This window comes from Marmota flaviventris, chromosome 5, assembly GCF_047511675.1.
Source record: "Marmota flaviventris isolate mMarFla1 chromosome 5, mMarFla1.hap1, whole genome shotgun sequence".
Taxonomy (NCBI): domain Eukaryota; kingdom Metazoa; phylum Chordata; class Mammalia; order Rodentia; family Sciuridae; genus Marmota; species Marmota flaviventris.
In genome coordinates, this window is record NC_092502.1 from 117,275,935 (window position 1) to 117,295,564 (window position 19,630).

General features: G+C 39.3%; 1 long non-coding RNA gene across 3 annotated transcripts in view; it reads left to right on the forward strand.

Annotated features, from left to right (window-relative positions):
* Positions 1–19,630, forward strand: part of LOC114094988 (uncharacterized) — an 88,484-nt gene that overhangs the window by 57,701 nt on the left and 11,153 nt on the right. The window lies entirely within an intron of this gene.

The window sequence follows — 19,630 nt, forward strand, 5'->3', positions numbered from 1 at the left end:
ATGAGGAATTTCTGACTTGCTCTCTGAATGAATCTGCTATTTGGACAGGTGGGAGTGTCATAAAAGGTAGCCATAGTGGAGAACAGGAGCTTTATCTGTTCTCTCTCAGGCCCACCCCATAAGAGAGATGAGCACACTGGGAAAAGAAGGGGTGGGGCAGCAATGCCAATGGAGGGTGGGGCAGGGCTCCCTTTGCTGTGGGAGAGTTTTGGGATAAGCTCCTGACTGCTGAGCCAAAGTTGTGAGGTTCATCTGGAGAGGCTGGATCAGAACCTAGAACCTCCAAATCCAAGACCTCATGGGACCCTGGTTCATTCTTTTCCAAATATAAAATTGGAGTAATTACTGATCAAACATGCCTCCGAGATGAATAATGAAAAGCTAATAATTGTTTTCCTTCCCTTTTAAAGAAACACACCACACTCAGACGCCCATTTACAGATATTTTCAGTTAAAATGTCACATAATATTTGTTATATCAGCGGGAGAATGGAAATTGAGTTGGCAGTGAAGCATCGAAGTGACAACTGTTACCTTGGAAACTGTAGTAAGCAATCATAATTACAATTAGCAAGACTCCCACAAAGTGTACATAAATATTCGCGTGCCAGAGACGAGTGCCACGTACCAGACAGCAGAGTAAACTGTGTGCCTGTCGTTTCTTTGACACGTCCTTGTAGATGTTAAGGTTCTGTTAAGAGATATTGCAGCTTCTTTGAATTTAGGTGAATATATTTCCTCTATGTGCTGGTTTGGGGGCTTGTAACATAACAACATTTGACATGTAGCTGATTACATAGAAACTTCAAGTGACCCTTAGTTGAAGTACAGCTAATCTTGAATGGACTTTTAAACAAAGCCTGATCTCAGAAGAAAATAAGGCAATTGTAAATAATAAACGGTGCTGTAGCACAATTACGAGGGTGCCCTGGGGAAAAGTGTTGAGACACAGAAGGAATGGTGAAAGCATATGATTTGATCATTCTCTGCTACTTGACTTCTGGTTTCTTCATTATTGCTGTGGAAGTGTTGCCTTTGATTCAGACTTCTCTGTCGAATTGAAAGAAGCTGGAAGAAAAGTAAGTGATAGATTTGTTCTCGCTTGGACACATCAGGAGTGTCCTGTCCTTTGTGAATGCTTTCATGAACAAGGGGGAAAAGGCAGTTAAGTCAGGAGTGTGTTCTGGTCTGTATTTCTGAGCACTTGTGGGAACAAAGCTTTGAAAGTAAATATATCTTCCTTGGAAAACCATTGTTGCTTGCAGGGCCACAGGGCATGCCAAAAACTCCATCCTCTCGCACACAGTAGAGTTTTCTGTTCGGCTTGTCTGAGCATGTTGGCTGCCTGGGGCTCTCCAGATAAACACGTGTTGTTAGCGGTTGCCACGATGTGAGGGGCAACAAGGGGAGGAAATGTTGACATGCTTCCTTTGAGAGCGGAGGCCTTGACCTGAACTTGAAAGAAGTCTGCTAAAATGAGTAAAAGGAAATGACCTTGGCATAGACACGAAAATAATTGGAAGAACTCATATTTTGATCTGTAAGGATGGTGTTGGGGGAGAGTGCGTGGAAGCAGGGGCAGTGAATGCCCCACAAACAGCCCTCCGCTCTCAATGACATCACGTCTGCACCTGTCCTTACTGGAGCCCCATTTTTTTTCTAAGTAACAAAGGCCAAGCCATATATGGTGCCCTGCTCTGACCTATGAGTTATGAACTCACACCTGCTGTATGGATGATTCTGCTCTTTCTGGGGGTAGTAGCTCCTGGAACAAAAGGCAGCTAGAATGCTTTGTCTCTACTTCAGGTTTCCAATTCTTATCACTCCAGGCTGCCTGCCCCAGAGAATAAAAAGTGATTGGTCTGGGGTCCCAACAGCCACCACCATGTTGCAAACCAGACAAGTGAAGTGTGTTAACGTTCCCTCATTACAGTTTGATCCAAGGTAGGGAAATAAAGTTATTGAAGTTAAAATGAGGACTTCAACCATTACTTTCTGCAGCAACTGGAAATGTAATTGCTTATTTGAAGCTTTAGTAAGTTCTCTAGGACAGAAAAAAGAATGCTGTCAGGGTTTCTTCCTTGAAACAAACCAATAAAAAAACACCTCTGATCTAGCTGGGGAGAGGGATTCAGACTTCCAATCTATTAGTAAAGCCTATGATACCAACTGTTACCAAATGTGACAATATGGAGCTCCACAGAAGTACAGCTAAGGGGACATTGGGGAGGGCCAAGATCTCTGGGAAAGGCTTTAGGTGATGGTGTTGGGGATGGCCTATATGACGGCAGAGTTTGCAGAGACAGACACTATGTGTGTGTGAGGAGGACGGAGCAGAGTGCCAGGAGACTCCTACCTGGCAAGGAGCCAAGGGCACTGGAGCAGAACCTGTGACTTGCATCATTTTGAGAGTCTATGCTCCCAATGCTCAACCTCCTGTTGGGAACCTGCTCCTGGAGGACTCAGCACCACTCCCATTCTGAACTCCACAACTTGACTCTCAACAACTTTCCTATTTAACTTCTCTATTCTTCCTGTTTCCCTTCTTGTTTCTTTCCCACATCCCTTTGTTAACCCAAGAATACAGTGATTAACTATAGAGTATAAATATTATAGTGTATTATCATGATTAATCCTTAAATAAAGTCCCCCGGAAAAATAACACCACACTGGAAACAGTAACTGCCAATAATAATAATAATAATAATAATAATAATAATAATAATGGATCTACTATGTCCTTGGTACTTTGTCACTTTTTAAATCTTATGTTTATTAGAAAAATACATTTATATGGTAAAAATAAAACAGCATAGAACAGGAGAATTAATGATAAAAAGCTATACTCTTTTACCCCCACCCCTTCTCATCCCAGTTCTTTCTCCAGAGGCAATCTCTTTTGTGTTCAAGCCTTCTAATGATTATCTCCGAACCTGTAAATAAGGTACTTGCATCTCTTGAGTTTTTAAAAATACTTTAGACAATATATGTTGACTCTCAGACATGAAAGGCAAGGACTTAACTCACTTATATTATACTCCAGCCATCTCTTAACCTTTACTTTCTCAAGATAGTTAACATTTCCATCTGTCCCAAAACCATAATGAATGAACTCTTAGGAACTTTTGCTATCGGTTGAAAACTGAAAACAGCATTTGCGCTCTTATAACCATTGAATATTGTTACTTCAAAGCCAGGTTGAAGGTTAGGATTGCATTTCCTTCTATTGTAACTTCAAAGCCAAAAGTTTTCTCTGCCTTTACTTTGCAACAATTGCTTAAAGTCTAGAATGCTTCACAAGTGAGTCATGGATTTCTCAAACATCTTTTGATGGTTGTTTCTGTTTCCTTCTCCCCCTGGGTTCTAATGAACTCATATTACACATTAATATTTAAAAGTAAAGGAATAAGTAGCTGTTGTGGATTTCCTCTGCCCTATAAGAAAAGTCTACTTAATCATATAAACAGACAGGTTAGGGTGCATTGCACACTTACCTCTGGGGTGAACAGACTGGAGTCCCTCCTCAGGTCAAAATGAGGAACACATATCTCTAGGCAAAAGCTTCCAAAAGAGTCTTTGCTTCTTCCAATAAGTAGTTTGTTCAATTTCCTTAAAGAGACCTCTGGAAATTTTGTTGGGGATAAATGTTGGGCTATCTATTGCAAGAAGGGAGAGGGAAGGGATATGGCACTACTTAATGCACTGTTTTGTGTGTCGACATTCAAAGAACCTTCCTGATAGCCCAACCTGTTAGCATTCCCCTGGGTCTAATGTGCTGCTCTATGTTTGGAGTCTCTAAGGGCTTGGCAACATATTGAATTGCATGTTTGGGGTTGTGGTGCCACCTCTCTCTTTCACCTATTAGCAGCTTCCATTCACTTTTTTGTCTTGCAAAAGTTTCTTGAAATCTCTCATCCATGAAAGCCATAGACTAAATGTTTGTGTCCACCCCTCTCCAATTTTGGGTATCTCTGGGTGGGGTGTGTGTAGGGGGCTATTTTTCAGCGTACTGGACTCTTTCTGGATCTCTCCCTTTCCGCTATCACATATGTCCAATCAGTAACCTGGTCTCATGGATGGACTAGTCCAGTGTCTCTCAACCCTGGATACATGTCAGAACACCTGGACGGCTTTGACACCCTCCATGATCTCGGCACCATTTCAGGTCTAAGAGAATCAGAATTTCTGAGAATTTAGTTCTGGGCATTATTATTAAAAAAAAAAAACAACTTTTTATTTTGATTAAATTTCAAACTTGGGGAAAAGTTGCAAGAAAGTTTCAACTAACTGACAGATATTCTTGCTTCACCCCCTAATTGTTTACATTTTGTACTATTTATCTCATCATTTTATTTAACTGTTTTATTTTTTTCTGAATCCTTTGAGGGTAAGTCCTTTACCTCTCCATGTTCTTCAGTATATATGTCCTAAGGGTAAGAACACTCACTTTCATGACACACTAGAATTACCAAAATTAGGAATTTAACATAAATCCAATAGTTTACTTTTCTATCAGGAATATATATAAAGATGAAAGGATTGCAGTTCCTGAGTTTTTTATGCTTCCATTTGCCTGGAAAATTTTGTATTTTCCTTTACTTTTAGCTGTTCTGAATTATTTTTTATTAAGTGTGTCTCTGGTACAGAATATATAGTTGGGTCTTGTTTGTGAACCAAGCAGAAAATCTTAGCAAATGGGTTAAGTCTCTATATATCTCTTTTCTTTTTCAATGATAAAGGCATAAATATTTATGAGTGATCAACAGGAACAAAGATCATGTCATGTATTGGATGACATTGGGAGTCATTTTTATTATTTTGGAGATTTGTTATGTTTTCACTTAGGAGAGGGATACACATAAGAGGCAAAACTAATGTGTCAGCCTTGACTCTGTTATTTTATTTTACACTATTATTATTATGTTTATGTTACATTTACTGTGTTTCTCCACATACATTTTTTCTTTTTGATTTTAAAATTATTGCAGTATTTAGGATGATTTAAAGTTTTGTTTTAGAGATTGTCATTTTACTTAAAACTATTTTAAGATGCCCTTAGTCACACCCATTAGGGTGGCTACAGTTTAAGAAAACAAAACAAATCAGAAAATTACAAGTTTGGTGGTAATATGAACTTTTGTGTATTGTTGGTGGGATTGCAAAATGGTGCAACTGCTATGGAAAATTGTACTGTGGTTCCTCAAAAATTGAATATAGAATTATTATATGACCCAGTGTCCTATTACTAACATATAACATATTATTTATATATGAGTAGCAGGATATATACAAAAAGAATTGAAAGTAGGGTCTCAAGGCATATTTGCACATGATGTTTATAGAAGCATTATTTGCAGTAACCAAGGGATGGAAGCAGCCCAAATGTCCATCAATGGATGAATGGATAAACAAAATATGGCACAGACATAACATAATGCTCTGCAGCCTTAAAAAAACAAAGAAAATCCTGCCAAATTCTACAACATGGATGAACTTTGAGGACATTATGTTAAGTGAAAGAAGCAGTTACAAAAAGACAAATACTAACAGTGGGAGGTAGGACAGTAAAGGGGGGAAAAAGAATCAAAGAGGAAAACAAACCATGTTTAGTAATATAAATAAACAAATATGGCTGGAAGTACCATATCTCAATAATAACCCTAAATGTTAATGGCTTAAACTCACCAATTAAGAGACACAGGCTAGTAGAATGGATCACAAAACAAGACCCAACAATATGCTGCCTACAGGAGACGCATTTGATAGGAAAAGACATACATAGGCTGAAGGTGAAAGGTTGGGAAAAATCATATCACTCATATGGACTTCGGAAACAAGTAGGAGTGTCCATACTCATATCAAATAAAATAGATTTCAAGCCAAAGTTAATCAAAAGGGATAAAGAGGGACACTACATACTGCTCAAGGGAACCATACACCAACAAGACATAACAATCATAAATATATATGCCCCAAACAATGGTGCAGCTATGTTCATCAAACAAACTCTTCTCAAGTTCAAGAGTCTAGTAGACCACCATACAATAATCATGGGAGACTTCAACACACCTCTCTCACCAATGGACAGATCTTCCAAACAAAAGTTGAATAAGGAAACTATAGAACTCAATAACACAATTAATAACCTAGACTTAATTGACATATATAGAATATACCACCCAACATCAAGAAGTTACACTTTTTTCTCAGCAGCACATGGATCCTTCTCAAAAATAGATCATATATTATGTCACAGGGCAACTCTTAGACAATATAAAGGAGTAGAGATAATACCATGCATCTTATCTGATCATAATGGAATGAAACTGAAAATCAATGATAAAAGAAGGAAGGAAAAATCATGCATCACTTGGAGAATGAACAATAGGTTACTGAATGATCAATGGGTTATAGAAGACATCAAGGAGGAAATTAAAAAATTCTTAGAGATAAATGAAAACACAGACACAACATATCGGAATCTATGGGACACATTGAAAGCAGTTCTAAGAGGAAAATTCATTGCTTGGAGTTCATTCCTTAAAAAAAGAAAAAACCAACAAATAAATGATCTCATACTTCATCTCAAAATCCTAGAAAAAGAAGAGTAAAACAACAGCAAAAGAAGTAGAAGGCAAGAAATAATTAAAATCAGAGCTGAAATTAATGAAATCGAAACAAAAGAAACAATTGAAAAAATTGACAAAACTAAAAGTTGGTTCTTTGAAAAAATAAATAAAATCGACAGACCCTTAGCCATGCTAATGAAGAGAAGAAGAGAGAGAACTCAAATTACTAGCATACGAGATGAAAAAGGCAATATCACAACAGACACTTCAGAAATACAGAAGATAATCAGAAATTATTTTGAATCCTTATACTCCAATGAATTAAAAGATAGTGAAGGCATCGATAAATTTCTTAAGTCATATGATCTGCCCAGATTGAGTCAGGAGGATATAGACAACCTAAACAGATCAATATCAATTGAGGAAATAGAAGAAACCATCAAAAGACTACCAACTAAGAAAAGCCCAGGACCGGATGGGTATACAGCAGAGTTTTACAAAACCTTTAAAGAGGAACTAATACCAATACTTTTCAAGCTACTTCAGGAAATAGAAAAAGAGGGAGAACTTCCAAATTCATTCTATGAGGCCAACATCACCCTGATTCCTAAACCAGACAAAGACACTTCAAAGAAAGAAAACTACAGACCAACATCTCTAATGAACCTAGATGCAAAAATCCTCAATAAAATTCTGGCGAATCGGATACAAAAGCATATAAAAAAAAATGTGCACCATGATCAAGTAGGATTCATCCCTGGGATGCAAGGCTGGTTCAATATACGGAAATCAATAAATGTTATTCACCACATCAATAGACTTAAAAATAAGAACCATATGATCATTTCGATAGATGCGGAAAAAGCATTCGACAAAGTACAGCATCCCTTTATGTTCAAAACTCTAGAAAAACTAGGGATAACAGGAACATACCTCAATATTGTAAAAGCAATCTATGCTAAGCCTCAGGCTAGCATCATTCTGAATGGAGAAAAACTGAAGGCATTCCCTCTAAAATCTGGAACAAGACAGGGATGCCCTCTCTCACCACTTCTGTTCAACATAGTTCTCAAAACACTGGCCAGAGCAATTAGACAGACAAAAGAAATTAAAGGCATAAAAATAGGAAAAGAAGAACTTAAATTATCACTATTTGCAGATGACATGATTCTATACCTAGCAGACCCAAAAGGGTTTACAAAGAAACTATTAGAGCTAATAAATGAATTCAGCAAAGTGGCAGGATATAAAATCAACACGCATAAATCAAAGGCATTCCTGTATATCAGCAACAAATCATCTGAAATGGAAATGAGGACAACCACTCCATTCACAATATCCTCAAAAAAAAAAAGATAAAATACTTGGGAATCAACCTAACAAAAGAGGTGAAAGACTTATACAATGAAAACTACAGAACCCTAAAGAGAGAAATAGAAGAAGATCTTAGAAGATGGAAAAATATACCCTGTTCATGGATAGGCAGAACTAACATCATCAAAATGGCGATATTACCAAAAGTTCTCTATAGGTTTAATGCAATGCCAATCAAAATCCCAACGGCATTTCTTGTAGAAATAGAGAAAGCAATCATGAAATTCATATGGAAAAATAAACGACCCAGAATAGCAAAAACAATGCTAAGCAGGAAGTGTGAATCAGGCGGTATAGCGATACCAGACTTCAAACTATACTACAGAGCAATAGTAACAAAAACAGCATGGTACTGGTACCAAAACAGGCGGGTGGACCAATGGTACAGAATAGAGGACACAGAAACCAATCCACAAAACTACAACTATCTTATATTTGATAAAGGGGCTAAAAGCATGCAATGGAGGAAGGATAGCATCTTCAACAAATGGTGCTGGGAAAACTGGAAATCCATATGCAACAAAATGAAACTGAATCCCTTTCTCTCGCCATGCACAAAAGTTAATTCAAAATGGATCAAGGAGCTTGATATCAAATCAGAGACACGGCGTCTGATAGAAGAAAAAGTTGGCTACGATCTACATACTGTGGGGTCGGGCTCCAAATTCCTCAATAGGACACCCATAGCACAAAAGTTAATAACTAGAATCAACAAATGGGACTTACTCAAACTAAAAAGTTTTTTTCTCAGCAAAAGAAACAATAAGAGAGGTAAATAGGGAGCCTACATCCTGGGAACAAACCTTTACTCCTCACACTTCAGATAGAGCCCTAATATCCAGAGTATACAAAGAACTCAAAAAATTAGACAATAAGATAACAAATAACCCAATCAACAAATGGGCCAAGGACCTGAACAGACACTTCTCAGAGGAGGACATACAATCAATCAACAAGTACATGAAAAAATGCTCACCATCTCTAGCAGTCAGAGAAATGCAAGTCAAAACCACCCTAAGATACCATTTCACTCCAGTAAGATTGGCAGCCATTATGAAGTCAAACAACAAGTGCTGGTGAGGATGTGGGGAAAAGGGTACACTTGTACATTGCTGGTGGGACTGCAAATTGGTGTAGCCAATTTGGAAAGCAGTATGGAGATTTCTTGGAAAGCTGGGAATGGAACCACCATTTGACCCAGCTATTCCCCTTCTCGGTTTATTCCCTAAAGACCTAAAAAGAGCATGCTACAGGGACACTGCTACATCGATGTTCATAGCAGCACAATTCACAATAGCAAGACTGTGGAACCAACCTAGATGCCCTTCAATAGACGAATGGATAAAAAAAAATGTGGCATTTATACACATTGGAGTATTACTCTGCATTAAAAAATGACAAAATCATAGAATTTGCAGGGAAATGGATGGCATTAGAGCAGATTATGCTAAGTGAAGCTAGCCAATCCCTAAAAAACAAATGTCAAATGTCTTCTTTGATATAAGGAGAGTAACTAAGAACAGAGTAGGGACGAAGAGCATGAGAAGAAGATTAACATTAAACTGGGATGAGAGGTGGGAGGGAAAGGGAGAGAGAAGGGAAATTGCATGGTAATGGAAGGAGACCCTCAGGGTTATACAAAATTTCATACAAGAGGAAGTGAGGGGAAAGGGGAAAATAATACAAGGGGGAGAAATGAATGACAGTAGAGGGGGTAGAGAGAGAAGAGGGGAGGGAGGGGAGGGGAGGGGGGATAGTAGAGGATAGGAAAGGCAGCAGAATACAACAGACACTAGTATGGCAATATGTAAATCAATGGATGTGTAACTGATGTGATTCTGCAATCTGTATACGGGGTAAAAATGGGGGTTCATAACCCACTTGAATCAAAGTGTGAAATATGATATATCAAGAACTATGTAATGTTTTGAACAACCAACAATTAAAAAAATGACAAATACTATATGATTTCACCTATATACAATTTCTAAAGTAGTCAAATTCATAGAGATAAAAAGTAGAAGAGTGATTACTAGGAGCAGGGGGAAGGGGGAAAGAGAAATAGTTGCTTAATGGGTTATAATTTCAGTTCTTCAAGATGAAAATGTTCTGGAGATCTGTTTAACAAAAATGCATATTACTTAACGATAGGGAACTGCACACTTAAAAATGATTAAGATGGTAAATTTTATATTGTTTTTTTTGCCACAATAAAAAAGTCCTTAGTTTCCTGTTATTATTTAATTTTTTTCTATTTTCCTTTTAGTGTAAGCTTCGAATGGCATCCTTTGACTCCTACCTATTGTGTACATGCTAGTCAGTGAGTTACGCATGGGTAGTCTTAGCCATGCACCCAGGGGATTCTGTTCCACAGCTAGTGCTGAGAAGCACGGGTGGCTCTCCCATGCACCCCTTTCCTTCCAGCCATATATCATGATCCTGTTCCAGTGTCCATCACTCCACATGCTGCAGCACTCTGACTTAGCTTTCCCAGACTGCCTGTTCAATCCTTTCTGCATACTATACCAGAGTCATGTTGCAAAAGTTCACTTTGTGTCACTTTCTCCATTGCTAAAAAGTGATCAGTGGTCTTGTTCCATGGTTTCAGTTCACAATAGGTGAATCCATTTCAGCCATGGCTGGGACACTTGTCAGTTATATGACCTCTGTTAAGTAATTTAATGGGTGAACACAGTTGCTGGGTCAGAGCACTTATTCAATAAGCATCCTTCCAGTTTTCCTTCATCAAGCTCTGGTATGCCTTTCACCCACCCTCCTGGCCTCCCCTCAACTCTCACAGATAACTCTGGGCTTTCTAATTAAACGTATCTCTTTTTTTGGTAATAAGAATTGAACCCAGGGGCGTTTAACTACTGAGCCACATCCCCAGCCCTTTTTATGTTTTATTTAGAGACAGGGTCTTGCTGAGTTGCTTAAGGCCTCACTAAGTTGCTGAGGCTGGCTTTGAACTTGCCATCCTCCTGCCTCAGCCTCTGGAGTCACTGGGGTTACAGGTGTGTGCCACCACACCCGGTTTCAACCTTATCTTTTAAGGCCAGATTCCAGTTCCACCTCTTGTCTAAACACTTTGGCTAGGAATGCTCCTGCTTTTCTGTGCACATCCATAACACTAACACATTCAGCTTTTAGTGACTTGTGTTCTTCCACTTTGCAAAAGTGTAAATAAAAACAGAAACCTAAGAACAGGTGGAAGGAACTGACTGAGTATGCTCTACTGGATAACTGTGAAATCACATTTGCTGCTTTGAGAAACATCTGTGGCCTTGCTTTAACACTCACAGTCCTGGACCACCCGCCCCTTATATGATTTGGCAAGTTACTTATCTCACAAACCCATTCTACTAAAAAGTAGGAATTGTGCCATAAGCATCTAAATAGTTGGTACAACATTGTTGGAAAGCAATAAATATTTCTTGCATAATAGGATCTATCTCATAATAGCTGATACTGAATACTTATTATCTGCCTGGCCCATGCTCTAAGTATTTTACATTTACAACTTCATATTAACCATATGAAATAGATCCTATTATTGTTTGTTTTTTCCTACTTAGGATCGGAAACTGAGGTTCAGAGAGGTGAAGTAACTAGCTCAAGCTTGCACAGCAAGTAGGAGCAGAGGCTGGCTGGACAAATCAACAGTACACCTTCAGAATTGGTACTACCCTGCTATTGCCTCTCATTAATGCACTAGCAAAATATGATCATTTAGTTATATTCCTGCAAATTATAATTGTTCATATTTTGCTCCCAGATGTGGACCATATTGACATTTCTGTTTCACTGACTTTCCAAGTGAATGAATATCAATGATCCCCTCAGTGTTGAGCAGGTAGACTTTAGCACTCTTTGGGGTCAACTCCTCTGCATTTTCAAGTAGACCCCGCCACCTACTTGATGTGTGGTCTTGAACAAGTCACTTAACCTTTCTTGTTTCTCATCTCCAACTTCTATCATTGATCATTTACATAAGATTTGTTGCCATAGTAATAGAAAATAACACTGACCTATCTCTCCGGAGTGAGTGTCATGGGGATTAACTAATTTACAGCTGTGAAGAGCTTTCAACATATGAACTGCTAAACAACAGTGAGATCGTAAAGAGAATTTAAAACACTATCAGCTTGTGGAGCGTGCCCACATTTGATGCCCATCATTATATGTTTAACTATTAGTATTACTACTCATAATAAACTTTTATGAGGTACTTTAAGAGGTTGAAGTGTTTTTATGAGAGCTAATTAGTTGTTCCAACCAGCTCTACGAGGTAGGTCAGTATTTTTATCATCTCTGTTTTGGAAATTACATTAAATTGCTGCATGCACCATTAAAAAAACCTTAAACTTCTTGATATTTGGAAGCATTTTTTTGACTGGAGACAATTCTTGTACAGCTACCCCATCCAACACAAAGATCGCATCATGGGGAAGTGGGAGGGTGAATTATGCATTTGGTACTCAGCATGCAACATGGGCAGGTCTTTCCATTTTTAATTGTTTGGATGTTTCCACATTAATTATGTGGCAGTTTGGGGGCTAGGTTCTTGTGTGTATCAGTCAGGGTGCATTTAGGACAATTAAACCCATTCTAGATATTTCAAACAGAAGTTTAACTTTTTTCTAGAAATTGATCACATGTTTTCAAGGGGTTGCAAATGGGAAGATTAGGTGTTGGGAAAGACAAAATTAAAAAGAAGAGGCCAGGGCTGGGATTGTGGCTCAGCAGTAGAGTGCTTGCCTAGCATGTGCGAGGCCCTGGGTTTGATCCTCAGCACCACATAAAAATAAAATAAGGATATTGTGTCCAACTGCAACTAAATATATATATATATATAAAAGAAGAGGTCAAACCAGAAACTAGTTACTTCAGGAATCAATCTCGCTTCCAGGTTTTGAAGGAGCAAAAGAAAGGAAGCCAAGTTATCATCATCCAGGAACACCACTTGCTCTGGGCTGGAGCCTTGGAGAGAAGCCCACTGCAGGAGCCAGAATCACAGAAAGCAGGCAGCCAACTGCAGAGACATTGCTAGAGCAAGAAAAAAGAGGGTCTTCTCTGCTCCTGCACTCTAATTTTGCACGGACCAATAGAAAGTCGGAGGCAAGGGAACCTGGGAAATGTGGGTTGTGGGTCTCTGGCACCAGTTACACACAGCAGAATGGAGAAGGTGAATAGAGGACTGAGAGACAGCAGGTAAGTAACTGGTGCCTCTTGAATTCACTAATTTTTCCTGGAGGTTAGGGAGATTCAGAAACTTGCTGTGGCAACCCGTGGTTTGCAATTCTAACTCAGATTTCTAACTCCAATTGTAATGTGTGCTCAAGGTGCCACCTTGGTCTCTTTGAGCCTTAGGGTGCTCACTCCCCAGTGGAGCTCCGGTGGCAGGTGGTAAGAACGCTCCTCTCTACCTACCTTCATGGGTAAGATCAAATGAAGTCATATACATAAAACACTTGGTTGTTGTTAATGCAGCCAACAAATACAAGTTAGTAGTGTTGTTTGTAAGTAATTTTTATGAGGTTTTGCAGAACTTTTCATAAAGAAATATAGAATGGAGCTGGGTGTGGTAGTGAATGCCTGTGATCCCAGTGGCTTGGGAGGCTCATGAGTTCAAAGGAGGATTATGAGTTCAAAGCCAGCCTCAGCAATTTAGTGAGGCTCTATGCAACTCAGTGAGACCCTGTCTCCAAATATATATATTTAAAAACAGCTGGGGATGTGCTCAGTGGTTAAGCACCCCTAGGTTCAATCCCTGCCCCACCCCCACCCCCCAAAAAAAAAGAAAAAGAAAAAAAATCTAGGATTGAGATCAAGTTTTCTAGAATCAAGTTAGAGCCTGTGTCAGCTTTTTATCACTGTGACCAAAATACCTGACAAGAACAACTTAGAGGAGGAAAAGTTTATTTTGGGTTCACGGTTTCAGAGGTCTCAGTTCATGGTTGGTCAACTCTGGGCCTGAGGTGAGACAGAACATCATGGCACTAGGGCATGTTGGAGGAAAGCTTCTTAGAAGCTCATGGCAGCCAGGAAGCAGAGAGAGCAGCCAGGGACAAGAGCAGCCTGAGACCCCACCCCCAGTGTGGACCCACTTCCGCTATCCCTGCCCCACTAATCCATTGATTAGTCCATAGCTCTCATAATCTAATCTTTTCACCTTGAACATTCCTGCACTGCCTAACACATGAGATTTGAGGGGACCTTAAAGATTCAAACCATAGCAGAGCTTCTTATATTAAGACTGTGGCTGAACAGTGAGTGTGTGTGCATCACCTTTCAGTAGATAGTTACTAGTTTTTTTGTCTTCACTTGGGATTACAGAACATATTAAAGCACTATTTGCAGTTTCTGATTTGTGTGGTTTCAGTCCTATAACCAGTACTTTAAAATAAGAATTTGTTACACTGTTAGAAACTATCTCAAACCTTATAGAAAAGGAAACTGAGATAGGACACATGTTCATTAAATAGTCACTTACAAACAAATAATGGGCATCCAGTCTTCTGACCTCCCCTCCAGGAGTGGGCATGGGGTATATTAGAAGTCATATTCCTGTCTGGGCAAACTAAGGCAAGCCATTTACCTCTTTGAAGCTTAGATATTCATTAATAAATCAAGAATACTTGCCCTGCCTATACAGAGTATAGGTTTGAGAATCAGTGGGGATAATGAGTGGAAAAGTGTTTGGTAAAACTTAAAGTGCTATACCAGTGTCAAGGACTTCTTCTGAGTTGCCTGATGCCTCCTGGGCTATATTAAAACATGGCTTCTGGAAATACTGAAATCCTTATGAGAAAGCAAGGCTCTGTAGCATCCTATCATCAGTCATTCCCCAATGTTATGAACTTACTTAGTGTTTATGCCCACCCTTCCCCATCAGAGACAGTGAAATCACTCTGGTGGCCAGCTGTTTCCCCAAGTAACAGTCTTATCATTTGTATTGCTCAGAGAAAGGCTATGTCAGAATTACTCACCCTAAACCCCTGCTTTTCATCAATCTCTTTTTGACTGCAGAATCTCATGGAGGAAGACAATATCCAAATTGCTTTCCATCTAATAACTCACCCCAGACAACAACAAAAACAGTGACAGCCAATCTAAACCAAAATACTGGGTGTTAAGTGACTCATGCATTGGCAGGTGAGCGGCCATTAGCAGGGATCCTTGTACCACTCTGATATGTTTGTTTAAGATGCTGTGTTATGGTTGTCATCTCTGGAAGATGTTTCTTTCCTTGGGAATGAGCCAACCATTTCCTCCTCCGGAGGCTAGAGGCTGATCCTGCTTTTGATTTGGTTGAATTATCAGGACTCAATTTCTGCTGCTCCTCCTTCCCATGGAACCCCAGGGACTGGGGCTACTCTGGGTCAGAGGCATATTTTTGATGAGGTAGGGCTAAGTGTCCCTTCTTTTGGACAATACCCCAGAGGGAAGAGTCCATTCTCCTGCCCATGCTGATGTCCTGGCCAGCAGTTGATCTTGGTACATTGCCTTCTGTCTAGTGGTCCTAATGTGAATTGGAAGAGGATCCCACAGAAATACGTGCTTCCTGATTTCCTGAGCAACCCCTGTACTGTTCATGAACATCACACAGGAGTAGTTTATTATACAATAATGATGGAGTCCGCATGTGTATTGACCAGAGCAAAGTGCTGAACAATAATGGCACCATTGCCTTCCACCTTCAATAATTCATGGCCGACCTTCAATGGATGAATGGATAAAAAAAATGTGGCATTTATACACAATGGAGTATTACTCTGCATTAAAAAATGACAAAATCATAGAATTTACAGGGAAATGGATGGCATTAGAGCAGATTATGCTAAGTGAAGCTAGCCAATCCCTAAAAAACAAATGCCAAATGTCTTCTTTGATATAAGGAGAGTAACTAAGAACAGAGTAGGGTCGAAGAGCATGAGAAGAAGATTAACATTAAACAGGGATGAGAGGTGGGAGGGAAAGGGAGAGAGAAGGGAAAATGCATGGAAATGGAAGGAGACCCTCAGAGTTATACAAAAGTACATACAAGAGGAAGTGAGGGGAAGGGGAAAAATAATACAAGGGGGACAAACGAATGTCAGTAGAGGGGGCAGAGAGAGAAGAGGGGAGGGGAGGGGAGGGGAGGGGGGATAGTAGAGGATAGGAAAGGCAGCAGAATACAACAGACACTAGTATGGCAATATGTAAATCAATGGATGTGTAACTGATGTGATTCTGCAATCTGTATATGGGGTAAAAATGGGAGCTCATAACCCACTTGAATCAAATTGTGAAATATGATATATCAAGAACTATGTAATGTTTTGAACAGCCAACAATAAAAAATTAAAAAAAAAATAATTCATGGCCGAGGAAGGAACTATAGGAGGGACCAGTATGACTTCAACTTAATGACACAGATGCTTCAAAAACAATTTGTGGGTAAATAATACAAGTCTACAAAATTAGTGTACTTACCAAAAGGCAAGCACTATACCCCAAGGAAGCATATCTATTTGAATTTAATTGATTTAAAATTAGTGTTTCTTTCTTTTGATGGCCCCATTCTTGTTTACTGGGAAAACATTCACGGCAAAACACATACTGTGTGTGTACCTGGGCATTGATATTCTCACTGGCAAATACTCTCCACCACAGCGCCTAGATACATATTTGCCTCAGAGACCTGAACTACTCTAAAGGAACAGTTTGGGTCTCCTAAGAAAAGGCTATCTTTGCTTGACAAGAATGATGCTGATTTTTAAAATCACCTTTCAGAACAGTCCTAAGGCTGTTCCTTGGCTTCTTGATCTGCTGAACTTGGGGAAAACAGCAGAGCACATTCTGTTAGGAAAGTATTACTGTGAGGCTGTGTTGCTGGCTCCCCCTTCATTCCCTGAGTTCTGGGGTGATGGAGAGTGAGGGAAGAAAGGGTGGATTTGTTGTTTAACAAAGATCCTTTGTCTAGAAAGATTTTTGTTGTTGTTGTTATAATCCCTCTGTTGCTTCTTCATCTGAAAGAAGAAGATTCTTCAGGGAATTCATAGCATGCAGAAGATTCTAAGAAACGGATGATGGACATACACAGTTGTCTTAGATTAAGGATCTAACTTACCTGACAGCACCTATTTATTCCTCCTGCAGTTTGAACACACACACACACACACACACACACACACATGCACATATATCTCTATATATTCTTTTGATGAACATGATGCTTGCTCATTGTGGAAAATAAACAGAAAACAGAAAATAAATATTAGCCTTAATCTTACCACACCGAGGTAATTTTTAAATGTTTTCTATCTATAACTTACAATGTAATATTTTTGTAAAAAGGGGGTTATATGGGTTTGCCTTGACAGAATTTGCATGTACTTTTATGTATTATTATATTAAATGTATATTTCCATGTTCCATGTTCTACTTATTATATTAGTAGCTTTATAGAATTTTATCATGTGATGGACTGGTCCTAATTGATAGGACTTCCAATTTTTCCACATTGTAACATTATGGTAAATATTTTGGTAGCTAGTTTGGTTTCTCTTTAGGATAGATGAACTAGAAATGGAATGTCTGAATTAGGGATACACAAAATATTTAGACTTTTGAAATGTGTTGTTAAATTTCTGTTCATAATATTTGTGCCAATTTTATTTTATTTTATCACCAGAAGCAAGAGTGAGTGACCACTTCCCAATATATTTACCTACATTATGCATTAAAATTTTTTCAAACTTATCTAAAAATAAGATGAGAGATATGCCATCAAAATCTAAGCAACACAAACAGGAACACTATGAAATCATAATTGGTACCTGTTAGGGACTGAATTGTTTCCCCTCCCCTAAACTCATATGTTGAAGCCCTAACCCCCAACTTGACAGTGTTTGGAGACAGGACCTTTAAGAGGGTAATTAAGGTTAAATTGGGTCATGTGGGTGGGTCTTAGGCCTTAATCCTATAGGACTGGTGTCCTTTTAAGAAGAGAAAGAGACACTCCCTTGCTCTCCCTGGGGTAGTGGGGCAGGGTGTGAGGACACAGAAAGATATCTGTCTGCAAATTGAGAAGAGAGGCCTTACCAGACTTCAAACCTGTTGGCACCTTGACCTTGGACTTTCAGATTGCAGAAATGTGAGAAAATAAATTTCTGTTGTTTGAGCTACGCAGCAAATTGTTATGGCAACCTGAGCAGACTAATACAGTACTTGAGGAGAGTTTTGGCAAGACCCAGGTATTCAGCATGTCAGAGGCTGCATCAGGGGAAGGTGCAAAAACAACAGAGTGGGAAAGATGACCTAGGGGCCCTGGGAGAGTGTGGGTGGAGCTCTGCGCTAATGGCGCTGTTAGCAAGGTGGGCATAGGAGGAAACGTAGCCTGCCACAGCGGAGAGCCAGGCAGGAGCTTATTTCTACTTCTTTATTTTTAAAAGGGCTCCTGCCTGTATAGCAGCTGGCCAAGGAGCTTTTTCTTTACCTTCTCCTGATAGTCTAACTCCCTTTGTCTCTGAAAAATCCTGTTTGAGCATGACTTCCATATTTTGCTGACATAAGTCCCCTATATACCAATGGTGGATAAGCTAATTGGTGTTCTAGAAATATATTTTATAGCAGAGCCAATTGTAACTCATTCTGTGACTCTGGTTCCCTCGATTGTAATTTATGGAGACTGGAATAGATCAGTGAGTTTTAAAATTTGTGCACTGAGTAATACCAAAGGCTACATCCTCCCCTCTGCTGGTGGTGAAGTGGGGCTGAGGGCACGTTATGTTATAAATCTAACTGGGTTTAGGAACTCCCCTTTCCTTGCTTTAACAAAACAGCTCTGGGTTTTTATTTACATATGATTTTATTTAGAGAAAAGGTCTGCAATGGACTGAATGTTTCTGTTCCTCCCAAATTCATATGTTGAAATCCTGATCCCAGTGTGATAATAATAGGAGGTGGGGCTTTGGGGAGGTACATAGGTTATGAGGGCAAAGCCCTCATGAATGAGATTAGTGCCCTTTTAAAGGAACCCAGAGTACTCTCTCCCTGTCTTTCTGTATGTTAAGGATACATGAAAAGATGGTAGACTGCAACCCAGAGGAGGGCCCTCACAAGAGCCTAACCATGACGACACCCTGATGTTGGACCTCCAACTTCCAGAGCTGTGAGAAGTAAATTTCTGTAGTTTATAAGCCACCCAGTTTATGGTACTTTGTTAGAGCCACCTGAACTAAGACCAGGTTCTTCATCTTAAAAGTCTTGAGAGTCTTGAGTCGGGATGGTAGTAAGCCGTTCCTCTTGTAAGTCTGTGGTCTCTAAAATTGGCTTATTACTTGTGTGGGCTTGATATGTTTTACGTTGCTGTCCTGCACATTCACTCCTGGAGTTAGTAAGGATATGTATCACCACTCCCACTCCATAGGCTTGAAAATGGGCAGTGACTTCCCAGGGTCTCACAGTCAGATACAGCTGGAACCTAACCCTCAGGTCCAGCTCTAGGTGGCTTCTTTTCCCCAGTACTCCTGTGAGGGGGGAGCTAAGGGTTTCATCCTTAAAATCCATGAGGAAAATAAGGAAAAGAGTAGTAATGCTAAAAATGTCAAAATGCCCAGATGAAAAGTATAATGTTACCAGAGTTTTTATTTTTTAAAAGCTAATTCTTAAGATTGTTTTTACTTTCTTGTTTTTCTGGTTTG